Source organism: Triticum dicoccoides, chromosome 7A (assembly GCF_002162155.2).
Source record: "Triticum dicoccoides isolate Atlit2015 ecotype Zavitan chromosome 7A, WEW_v2.0, whole genome shotgun sequence".
Classification (NCBI taxonomy): Eukaryota; Viridiplantae; Streptophyta; class Magnoliopsida; order Poales; family Poaceae; genus Triticum; species Triticum dicoccoides.
In genome coordinates, this window is record NC_041392.1 from 39,800,147 (window position 1) to 39,813,413 (window position 13,267).

A 13,267-nucleotide genomic window follows, 5' to 3' on the forward strand; every position below is an offset into this window, starting at 1 on the left:
ACTATCTTGGAGAACACCTACAAGATATGATGTTTGCTCCGGCGCTCTGCCGAGAAAACTTGATCCGTCCACGGACTTGAGCAGATATCTGTGTATGTGTTGGCTGACTATGGTGGCAAAGCACCTTTGCCCCCAATAATCATCTATGTTCATAGTACTACCTCCGTTTCAATTTACAAGTCATGCGCGTATACCTAGGTTATCAATTTTATCACCCTAATATAAATTATATAACACAAAAATTATACCTTTTGAAAGTAGAAACTCCGTAGTTTATGTTGTTATATTTTTTGTGATATATGACTTGTATTAGGTTGGTCAAATTAACGACCTAGGGGTACGCGCACGCCCTGTAAACTGAGAGAGAGGTAGTAACTAGCAGGGTGGCCCTCGCAAATGCGAGGGCATTGTCTTTAATTATTCAAACATGTCTAAAAATTAATCTTATCTGAGAAATAAATTGATTGTTTCATGGTTATTCATATTGTATGATATATGAAATTGTATGGTCCTATAACAACTGCAAATATTATGAGAAACGAAACATCTCATGTACATGTGACATCTTTAATGTCATTAAATTTGTGGGTGAATGATTATTGGGCCCTTTCTAAGGTACCATATTAGTCGTCATACGTATCTTTCTTACATGATATTAGATCAATACATAAATTTAAAATTCATCACACAATTTTTTATTACTATATATAGTTTTTATGTAAAAAAAAAATCTGCGAGTTTCTTATTTGACGTTAGATCAGTACGCGGCTTTAACATCCGATTTTTGGTTGTTCATACTACATGCATCCGCATTGATGAAAGTATATATGTTTTGATGCAAATAATGATGAGGTTCCAGTAGAGTAATGGTGCTGACTTTTGAATTAACATGTTTTTTTTTAAAAAATGGAGGAAGACCCCCGGCCTCTGCCTCTGGACGATGCATGCAACCATTTTATTAATTATTCACACAAGACCTTACAAAGTCATACAACAGTAAAACTAATGCCACCGTCTAGGCAACATCTGTCGCTACTCCTATCCAGTTGATGAAGGGATGCTGATAGTCTGGGCTTAATACCAAACAAACCTCACAGCCAAACCTAACATCTAAAACCTGAGGTCCCAACCACGACTCCTGCCGGGTATGGGGCACCCACTATTCCGGCTTACTCCTGAACCAGGACGCCTGCCGGGTATGAGGCAGCCACAGCCACCTGCCACCAATCCATTTTCAGTGTTGTGCTGCTGCATCAACCTTGCCCGGTTTAGCTACCGTCGACGCCATCACCATGCCAGACAACGCCACCATCCTGCGCCCGTCCATCAGCACACGCCCACCGACGAGACCCGCTGCTCCATGCCGCTGAGACCCGCCATTGCCGACGTGCCAGATGCCACGCCGCTCCTCCGTCGCGAACACCACCTGTTGCCACTGGTCCCATCTCCTCCGCCTGTAGTTCCTCTAACCGAGCACCCAAACGCCACAGGCGGCGCCTCCAAGAAGGGTACGACACACGCAGTGCCGCCGCTGCCCAATCTAAGGAGATTTTGGATTTTCGCACGGGCATGGGTTCGGGGTGGAGGGCAGGGACCCCGACGGCACCTGCAAGGAGGAGAATGGCAGCCCTGGTCGTCGCCACCGTCAGGGTGAACGAGTCATCAAAAGTTTCCTTCGGTCCGATGGCACCTCAAACAGCCCTCCGCGAATGCACCGAGGATGACAACCGTGATCGTAAGCCACCAAGTGCAGCGGGAGAGAGCCTGCAGCGCGGAGGACATCCACCGGCACCTCACCGCCCACGCGGTCAAGACGCCGTCCATCCACCCCCCGCGAATGTCGCCAGCCGAAGGCGCCGTGGCCATGCCTAACGGGGCTGCCACCCCAGGTCCAGGTTCCTCCACGATGGCCGGAGTGGCGAGATCTGCCACAAGCGACGAGATCCGGCACCGCGCGGCCGTCGCCATCACCCAAGCCCGCCGTCGACCGATCCCGCTGCCGGGAGACCCACACCCATGGATCTGGGCGCCCGTGCACTGCCGCGAGCCCGTCGCCTCCGGGATCAACCACACCGCCGGCAGGGCCACACCCCGCGGATCAGGATGCCCGCTCCGCCGTGGATCCGGGAGAGGGAGGAGATACCCTGCGCCACCGCCATCGCACGCATGGGCTTTGCCCGGCGCCGACCATGGGCAGCGGCGGATAGGGAGAAGGGCGCTGGAGGGTTACTAGGCGGCGGCGGCAGCTGAGCCCTCCCGAGCTGCCCGCGGGGGACGCGACGCGAGAGGGAGGAGAAGTAGTTGATTGGGAAGTCGAGGAATTTAATGGTATATAAAAATGGGAGAGATTTTCACTTCCGAACCTATGCACCAACTAGGGATGCATACGGCTATGAGTACCGAGATAAACATGGTCCTCAGAATTTTTTAAATGATTGTCAAGATATTTATAGTCCACCAAATCTTTACCCAAAATTTGAAAACTTCATAGCACAAAACTCAGAAGAAAATCTCATAAGATCCGTTAGTATAAGAAAATGAATCACCACTTTTGGTACTATTGTGAACTCATTCTTATTTATATTGATGTAATGTGTACTGTATTCCAATTTTTCCATGGTTCATACCCCCTGATACCACCCATAAATTCATCAAAATAAGCAAACAACACATAGAAAACAGAACCTATCAAAAACAGAACAATTAGTAGTAATCTGGATACTTCAAATACTTTTGTAACTCCAAAATTTCAGAAAAATCAGGACTATAGAGGATATTTGTATATCAATCTTTTGTAAAACATTCAGAATTTTATCACGCTTATGTGATTTTTAAAAATTATGGGAGTGGGTGCAAAAGTTTCTGTTTTTTAGCAAGATCAAATCAACTATCACCGTAAGCTATCCCAAAGGTCTTACTTGGCACAAACGATAATTAAAACACAAAAACACATCTAAACAGAGGCTAGATGAATTATTTATTCAAAAATAGAAAAGAAAAATATTGTGTTGTCTCCCAACAAGCGCTTTTCTTTAAAGCCTTTTAGCTAGGCATTGATAATTTTAATGATGCTCACATGAAAGATAGCAATTGAAACACGAAGAGAGCATCATGTAGCATGAGCAAAACACATATAAATCTAGCATACTTACTATGCATAGGCATTTTATAAGAAAACAATTTATCAAGGTAAGCAAAAACTAGAATATGCATGGAAGAAGAAAGAAACAATAGCAATCTCAACATAACCAGAGGTAATTTAGTAACATGAAGTTTTCCACAACCATATTCGCCTCTTTCATAATAATTACAAGTAGGATCATAATCAAATTCAAAAATATATCTATCACATAAATTTTTCTCTACATGATTCACATGCATGCAAAGTTGAAACTCTTCCAAAATGGTGGGATTATCATCAAATAAAGTCATGACTTCTCCAAACCCACTTTTATCATCAAATAAAGCCGGAGTTATAGTAGACATATTGACTCACCAGCAGTTTCAAGCAGTGAGCAACACCATAACCAGCCTCGTACGCATGACCTGGTGCGCGGTGGTATCAATGCTCAGACTTTGGTGGATTAGGGCAGGGCACGTCGGGGGCTGAGCTGGTGGCTTAGCTAGCTGCTTAACGGCAATCTCCGGTTTATCTGTCAGCTTCTGTGGAGGCAGGAGTGACCTCTAGAACCTTGGTGTGTCTTGTTTAGTGTCGGCTCTACGCAACGAGCGTTTGCCTAAGGATTTCAAGGGCCCTTGTGAGGTGCCTAATTACACAGCGGATCAGCCCCCAGAGGCTTGGATTGAGAGTTATGAGATGGCTATGGAGATGTTGGATGTTAGTGATGCTGCATGTGCTAAGTATTTCACCATGATGTTGAATGGGCCGGCTCGTACTTGGTTGAAAGGGCTGCCCGCTAACTCTTTTAGGTCATGGGAGGAGTTGAAAACGTGTTTTATCCAAAATTTTAAAGACACATGCAAGCAGCCTATGTCGATTCTAGATTTAGACTCTTGCTCCAAGGTGAGGGCGAGTCAACAAAAAATTGGGTGCGCCGGATCTCAGCCGTTATACACTCATCAGACAGTATCAATGCCGGTTCAGCAGTCCTGATGTTGGAGAAGAATTGTCGTTTCCTTACCCTTAAGTAGAAGTTGGGGCGGCTTAAATGCCACTGCAATGACATGGGGGAGCTCATGGAGGCTCTCGTCAAATACGCCGACTCTCATAGTACTAAAGACCTTGAGTCTGATGAGGAGAAGGCTAGTAAGGGGAAGAAGAGTGGCAATGCAAAAGGGCAGCAGCATAATACGGAGGGTCAAAGTAGCAACGGGAAGCGCAAAGCGGAGGGCGGTTTAGAGTTTGTGGCTAACACCAATACGCAGAATAATAATCAGCATTGTAAGGGAAAGCCACTCCAGCTTGGAGGGCCAAAGTTTAACATTGAGGCGATGATGAATCAGCCTTGTCCAAAGCATGTTACACAAGAGAAACCGGCCAATCATCTATGGAAGGATTGCTTCATCATGAGGGAGTATAGGAATTAAAAAAAATCCAAATAATCATGGCCCGAATGACGACTCAGGATCCGGCTCTCACGGACCTGGATTTGGTGGTGGCGGCTCAAATTCTGGTTTCCAGGGCCAAGGCAATCAAGGTGGTTTCAATCCACAATATGGTCAAGGTAATCAGCAACAGCAGTCTGGTTATTAGAGTAATCCAAAGTAGTCGAATAGTGGTCAGTATCATGTGTTTACCACCAGTTTATGTAAACGCGACCAGAAGGTTCATAAGAGGGCAGTCAACGCGGTTGAGCCGGCAATCCCTTGATACTTGCGATGGTCTGAACATGCTATTGTATGGAGCCGTGAGGATCACCCACCCCGGTTGACAAGCAGGGCCACTTGGCTTTGGTGGTTGTGCCTCAGGTTGGGGGATACAAGTTCACTAAAGTGCGCATGGATGGAGGCAGCAGCATCAATATCCTATATTATGATACTTCCCGCCGTATGAATTTAACTAATAAGGATTTTAAGCCATCCTCTACTGTCTTCCATGGAGTGGTGCCCGGTAAGTCGGCGTATCCGGTGGGTAAGATAGCTTTGAAAGTGGCCTTTGGTGATGATCATGATTACAGGGCCGAGACATTGACTTTCGAGGTGGTCAAGATCTAGAGCCCTTATCACGCTTTGTTCGGGTGGCCGGCTTATGCTAAGTTTATGGCAAGGCCTTGTTATGTTTATCTGCAGCTTAAGATGCCAGGTCACAAGGGTACTATCACAGTGCATGGGAACAGGAAGATTGCCTTGGAGTGTGAAGAGGGCGATGCTTCTTATGCCAAGTCTATTTATGCAACAGAGGAGTTGAAGTTTTACAAAGATAATATTGCCCCGATAGATATGACACCCTTGAAGAAGCCAACCACATAGCATGATCCTTTGTTGATGTTTAAGTAGGCAGATGACACTAAGTTGGTGGACTTTGTTCTTGGCGACTCATCCAAGCAGCTCAACATCAGTGCTAATATGGATCCAAAATAGGAAAGTGCGCTCATCGAGTTCATCTATGAGAACCGGGACATCTTTGCATGGAAACCTTCTAAAATGCCAGGTGTACCGAGGGAACTCGCTGAGCACACTCTTAATGTTGATCCAAAGTTTAAACTAGTCAAGCAATTCCTTTGTCGTTTTAATGAAGAGAGGCGCAAGGCCATTGGTGAAGAAGTGGCCCGGCTCTTGGCGGCGGGGTTTATCATTGAAGTTTCATCCTGAGTGGTTGGCTAACCCGGTGCTTGTGCTTAAGAAGAATGGTACTTGGCGTATGAGTGTTGATTACACAGACTTAAACAAAGCCTGTCCGGCTGATCCCTTTGCTCTCCCCCATATTGATCAGATTATTGATGCTACGGCGGAATGTGAGCATTTGAGTTTTTTGGATACTTACTCTGGTTATCATCATATCAAGATGGTAGTTAAGGACCAGGAGAAAACAGCTTTCATCACTCCCTTTGGAGCCTTCTATTATGTGTCCATGCCTTTTGGGCTTAAGAGTGCCCAGGCGACTTATCAACATTGTGTTCAGAATTGCCTCCATGACCAGATTGGACGTAATGTTCACGCTTATGTGGAAGATATTGTTGTGAAATCCAGGAAGAAAGAGATCTTGATAGATGATTTGAAAGAAACGTTTGACAATCTCCGGGTCTACAAAATGATGCTTAAACCGGCCAAGTGTGTCTTTGGTGTGCTAGCAGGCAAGCTCTTGGGTTTTTTGGTTTCTGAAAGGGGCATTGAAGCTAACCCAGAGAAAATCAAGGCTATCACTTCCTTGGCTAAGCCGACATGTATTAATGATGTCTAGCGTCTGGCTCGTCGTATTGCGGCCTTAAGCTGGTTCATAAGCCGGTTGTGTGAAAAAGCTATCCCTCTGTACCAGATGATGAAGAAAACAAATCACTTTGTCTGGAGTGGCTACAGATTAGGCGTTTGAGGCCTTGAAAAAATAGTTAGTTGAGCCACCAATTCTTGCTGCTCCTATTGATAAGGAGCCCTTGTTGCTATATGTGGCTGCTAATAGCCAAGCCGTCAGTGTGGCAATTGTTGTGGAAAAGAGGAATCAGGCAAGGAATATCCGGTTCAGCGGCCGGTTTATTATGTCAGTGAGGTACTCATTGAATCCAAGAAGAGATACCCACATTGGCAAAAGTTGGTTTATGGGGTGTTCATGGCAAGTCGTAAATTGAAGCAGTTTGGTCATCCCATCACTGTGGTCACTTCTGCTCCCTTGAGGCCTTGTTCATTTAATCCCACCACCGCCGTGATGGGAAGGGTTTTGGCCCGAACCCGTCGTTTTTACCCTCACCGGGGTTGAATCCCCGCGTAGCTTACATACGTGTTCGGTTAAACCCGACCGGGTTTATATCCCATCCAATCCCACCCCAAACCGCAGGGATTTCACCGGGTTTTGACCCACGTCTCCCGCCGCGTGGAAGAAAACCTCGTCTCGTCTTCTCGAAAGAAAAAGGAGGAGAGGGCGAGAGCGGCGGGGGCGGCGGCGTGGCGGCGCCGATGCCGACAAGGAAGGACTAGGAATGAAGGGAAGGGGTTAGAGGAAATTCTGGGGATTAATCACGGCAGGGTTTGGGTGACAGGGTGGGGGTCATTCAATCCCTAGGTGGATCAAATCCACTAGAGGATTAAATCTTTTGCAACCGAACAAAGCCTGAGGGATATTATTCAAAACAGAGAAGCCACAGGTCGGGTAGCCAAATGGGCCATTGAGCTTGGACCCCATGGTTTAAAGTATATGCCTCAAATAGCTATCAAGTCTCAAGCACTTGTGGAATTTATTAGTGACTGGACTGAGCTCCAAATGCTTGAGGAGAATCCAGATAGCATATATTGGACTATTAACTTTTACGGTTCTAGACAGTTGGAAGGCTCGGGGGCTGGAGTTATTTTGACTTCCCCACGAGGTGATAAATTTTGTTATGTTTTGAGGTTGATGTTCCCTTGTACTAACAATGCAGCTGAGTATGAGGCCTTGCTCCATGGTCTTCGAATGGCTAAAGAGATGAATCTAAGCCGGGTGAGGTGTTTTGGCGACTCAGATTTGGTGGCTTAGCAAGTTTCAGGCACTTGGGATTCTAAATATCCACTCATGGCGGCTTACTGCCGAGAGGTTGATGCTATTGCTGGTCATTTCAAAGGTTATCATGTGGAACATGTTGATCGTAGGAAAAATGAGGCTGCTGATGCTTTAAGCAGGCTAGGGTCTCAGCGTAAGCCGGTACCACATCATGGTTTCCGTGATATTCTGCATAACCCTTCAGTCAAATTGCTTACAGAGGGAGATCTTGCTGTTCCTGACCCGGAGGCGCAGTTGGTGGCGGATCTTCATGTTATTCCCGAGTGGATAGTTCCATGTTTGACTTATATGACCCGGGGCGAGTTACCCGAGGATGAAACTTTGGCCAGGCAGATAACCCAGCGGTCTAAGTCAATGACTATTGTCAATGGAGAGTTGCATCGCTGCAGTGTCACAGGGGTGTTTCAACATTGTGTTTCTCCTGAAGAGGGCCGTGAGATTCTATGAGAGATTCATGAAGGAGATTGTGGCCATCATGCTGGCTCTAAGTCTCTCGTGGCTAAGTGTAGGACCTTGAAGTAGATGTGTCTAGAGGGGGGGTGATTAGACACTTAATGCTAAAGTTGCAATTTTTAAGCTTTTTCGGTTTAAGTGGAGTTTAGGCATAATTTCAACATTCACAATACATATCAAGCAAGTATGCAAAGAGTATATAGGCAGCGGAAAGTAAAGCATGCAACTTGCAAGGATGTAAAGGGAAGGGTTTGGAGAATTCAAACGCAATTGGAGACACGGATATTTTTCCCGTGGTTCGGATAGGTGGTGCTATCCTACATCCACGTTGATGGAGACTTCAACCCACGAAGCGTAACGGTTGCGCGAGTCCACGGAGGGCTCCACCCACGAAGGGTCCACAAAGAAGAAACCTTGTCTATCCCACCATGGCCATCGCCCACGAAGGACTTGCCTCACTAGCGGTAGATCTTCACGAAGTAGGCGATCTCCTTGCCCTTACAAACTCCTTGGTTCAACTCCACAATCTTGTCGGAGGCTCCCAAGTGACACCTAGCCAATCTAGGAGACACCACTCTCCAAGAAGTAACAAATGGTGTGTTGATGATGAACTCCTTGCTCTTGTGCTTCAAATGATAGTCTCCCCAACACTCAACTCTCTCTCACAGGATTTGGATTTGGTGGAAAGAAGATTTGAGTGGAAAGCAACTTGGGGAAGGCTAGAGATCAAGATTCATATGGTAGGAATGGAATATCTTGGTCTCAACACATGAGTAGGTGGTTATTTCTTAGAATATATGAGTTGGAAGTTTAGATGTGTTCTGATGGCTCTCTCCACGAGTGAAGAGGAGGTGGAGGGGTATATATAGCCTCCACACAAAATCCAACCGTTACACACAATTTACCAATCTCGGTGGGACCGAATCAACAAACTCGGTCGGACCGAAAAGGTAAACCTAGTGACCGTTAGAGATTTTCGGTGGGACCGACTGGATCAACTCGATGGGACCGATGTGCTAGGGTTAGGGTAAATCCAAAACTCGGTTTGACCGATTACTCAAACTCGGTGGGACCGATTTGGGTAATAAGTGAAACAGAGAGTTGGCCAAGCAAACTCAGTGGGGCCGATTGCATATTTCGGTGGGACCGAGAGTATTGCAATAGGTAACAGAGAGTTTGCAAGCCCATCTCGGTGAGACCGAGATCCCATCGGTGAGACCGAACTGATTAGGGTTTCTGGCAGTGGCTATGACAAGTGAAACTTGGTGGTGCCGGATAGAAATAATCGGTAGGTCCGAGTTTGGCTTTGGGTTTAGGTCATATGTGGAAGTGGGAAAGTAGCTGAGGATTTTGGAGCATATCATTAAGCACTTGAGCAAGAGGCTCATTATCAACACCTCATCCCTCCTTGATAGTATTGGCTTTTCCTATGGACTCAATGTGATCTTGGATCACTAAAATGTAAAATGAAGAGTCTTGAGCTTTAAGCTTTAGCCAATCCTTTGTCCTTAGCATCTTGGAGAACTTCCCACAACCTTTAGTCCATGCCACTCCATTGTTCAACTTATCTGAAACATACTAGATAGAAACGTTAGTCCAACAAGAGATATGTTGTCATTAATTACCAAAACCACCTAGGGAGCACTTGTGCTTTCAATCTCCCCCTTTTTGGTAATTGATGGCAACATACATCAAAGCTTTAGATAAAGATATAAAGAACAGCAAGTAAAGCTTTGGAAGGACATGTAACAAGCATAGGCTCCCCCTACATGTATGCACTCATGTAAATGTGAAATATAGAGGCATGTGAGAGCATAACCATGACAGAGTAGGCAATGTGTTACATGTATCTTGGCCATATGCATCAGAGCAAAAGATTATCAAGGAAAATACCTTCATGCTCATGAGTCCTTCTTGCAAACAGTATGTACATAAGCAAGAATTCCTCATACTCATGATTTTGATGCATACACTTACCTTGTAGTCTTTGGTTGGCTTAGGATGGAATGAACCTGCACAAACAAAGTTAGATAACACATGTACCTCCACTAGCCAGAGCAAACCAAGGAAGCCACAAGAGAACCAAGACTGGGATGACATGTAGAGAGTGAGTACAAGGTACCACATTGGATTCAACATGTCCCCAAGAGTAAAGATATGCAATGAATTTGACTGATTTCTTTCCCTTAGGTGTCTTGCTCCCCCTGAATCTTACATGGGATATTGGGAGAAGATAGGGAACAGAAAATTAGAGCTGAAAGATACAAATTGATAGAACATAATGCAAATAAGCACATATGAACATGTCTTTCCCCAAAAAGACATGTGACATCTCTCCTCTTGAACATCAAGCATCTGGGACATCTCTTTCTCCCCATTAATACTTTCTCTCCCCCTTGAGATTTGATGTGATCTCTCTCTCCCCCTTTGACATCAATTTGCAAGAAGGGCTTTCTGGAATCCGTCGTACAGGTTTGGTCCTTGAGACTCAGCACAAAGCAATGGAGAAAACTGTGATGCTTGTAGAGGACAAGATTCATTGAGTAGAGCTGGATCAGAAGAAATATAGAACAACTGGCAAACTGTTTTTCCTGTTGCGAAGTCGGTGGCACCGAGTTGCATGTTTCAGTGGTACCGAAAAGATTCGGTTGGACCGAAAATTACAAGTCGGTGAAACTGAGTTCACACAGAGAAAAACACTTGTCACCTCAGCTCACTAGACATGTAGGATCTCACAAAGATTTGCAATGAATTACCTGAAGGATTTGCAAGGAATTGAATGCAGAAAATGCAGAACAGAAACAAAAAGAAAAGAGAAGAAACTGAAAGATCTAGATGAAGTTTTTTTTGTTTTTGAAAAAGAGAAAAAAAATAAACATGCATGAGACAAATGCAATAACACAAAAAGAACACAAGAGAACTTCATCTAGAGTTGGGCGGTGACATAGTCACCTATGTTAGAGTATATTGACTTAGGAGTCAAGTGAGAACACTTGATCATAGGTCATACTCATCGTTTAAGCTCAAAATGGGGATACCATTTTTTGTTTAAGCATCTTGATGTATTCACAACTTGTTGAGTTGCTTTGACTCATGTCTTGGAGTAAAGCTTCTCTAAGATGGAATAACATACCTTGGGTGGTGGTGTGGTTCTTGCTCAGGTAGTTGAACTTGTGTGGGTGCTCAAGGTTGATGTAGCTCATCAAGAGTTGGGAGCACCACTTGGAGTTTGAGTTCATCTACCTACATGGGTTAGTTCTTGCAAAGAAGAGCACTTGTGTATCCAAAAATAACAAGCACCACTTGGAGCTTAACATAGAATTTGTCAAAGGATATGTTTGAATGGTTTTGTGCTTCCTTGTCTTCAACCACCATTGTGTAGAGACTTGGTGATGTAGAGATTGCTCAAGATTTGAGTGAGTCGCAATCTCATGGAATTAGATTCAACCAAGCACCTACATGGGTTAGACAACATGCAAGGTACAAATGTATCCAAGACATAAGATAGTCATTATAAGAGATATATCATGGATTAGTCATAAGCTCATGTCTTGCATGTATCAAATGGAGTTCCTACTCCAAGTTCGAAGCATCAATAATGTTCAATTCACCTCTCAACCTGCAAAATACTTTCTCATCAAGAGGTTTAGTAAATATATCCGCTAATTGCTTATCGGTGTGAACATGCTTAAGATCAATGTCACCCTTAGCAACATGGTCTCGAATGAAATGATGACGAACTTCAATATGCTTAGTTCGAGAATGTTGTACAAGATTATGACCAATCTTGATAGCACTTTCATTGTCACAAAGTAGTGGAACATGTTTCACATAGATCCCATAATCTTTAAGAGTTTGGGTCATCCAAAGTAATTGAGCACAACATGAACCAGCGGCGATGTATTCCGCTTCGGCGGTGGATAAGGATACCGAGTTTTGTTTCTTGGAAGACCAAGACACAAGAGATCTACCAAGAAATTGACAAGTACCCGAAGTAGACTTTCTATCAACCTTGTCCCCGGCATAATCCGAGTCAGAATAGCCAACAAGATCAAAAGAAGACCTCTTAGGATACCAAATGCCAAAGTTTGGTGTATGAATTAAGTATCTCACTATCCTTTTCACGGCCTTAAGATGACATTCTTTAGGAGCAGCTTGATAACGTGCACACATGCACACACTTAGCATAATGTCGGGACGTGAAGCACATAGGTATAATAAAGAACCAATCATAGAGCGATAAACCTTTTGATCAACCGGTTCACCATCTTTGGTCAAATCAAGATGTCCACTAGTAGGCATGGGTGTAGACATACCTTTGCATTCTTGCATATTGAACTTCTTGAATAAGTCCTTGGTGTACTTCATTTGAGAGACAAATGTACCTTCCTTAGTTTGCTTGATTTGCAAACCGAGAAAGAATTTGAGTTCACTCATCATAGACATCTCAAACTTCTCTGACATTAGCTTTCCAAACTTTTCACTAAAGAGAGGGTTAGTTGAACCAAATATGATATCGTCAACATAAATTTGGCATACAAATAGTTCTCCATTAACCCTTTTAGTAAAAAGAGTAGAATCAATTTTACCAATTTCAAAACCACTTGCAATAAGGAACTTGGTCAAGCATTTATACCATGCTCTAGGAGCTTGTTTAAGACCATAAAGAGCTTTGTGAAGTTTGTAAACATGATTTGGTTTCTTAGGATTGATAAAGCCGGGAGGTTGTTTGACATAAACTTCCTCCTCTATTTCACCATTTAGAAAAGCACTTTTAATGTCCATTTGGTACAAGGTGATATTATGGTGATTAGCATAGGCAAGTAAGATGCGAATGGACTCAAGTCTAGGAATGGGAGCATATGTCTCACCATAGTCCATACCTTCGACTTGTGTGTACCCTTGGGCGACGAGACGTGCTTTGTTGCAAACCACTTGTCCATCTTCATCTTGCTTGTTGCGAAACACCCATTTGGTACCAAGGATGTTGTGGTTGTTGTCGGGCTTCTCAACCAATGTCCAAACTTGGTTTCTCTCAAAGTTGTGTAGCTCTTCATGCGTAGCGTTTATCCAATCCGGATCTTCCAATGCTTCTTCAACCTTCATAGGTTCAATGCTAGCGATGAATGAATACTTTTCACAAAAGTTAGCTAAACGAGTCTTTGA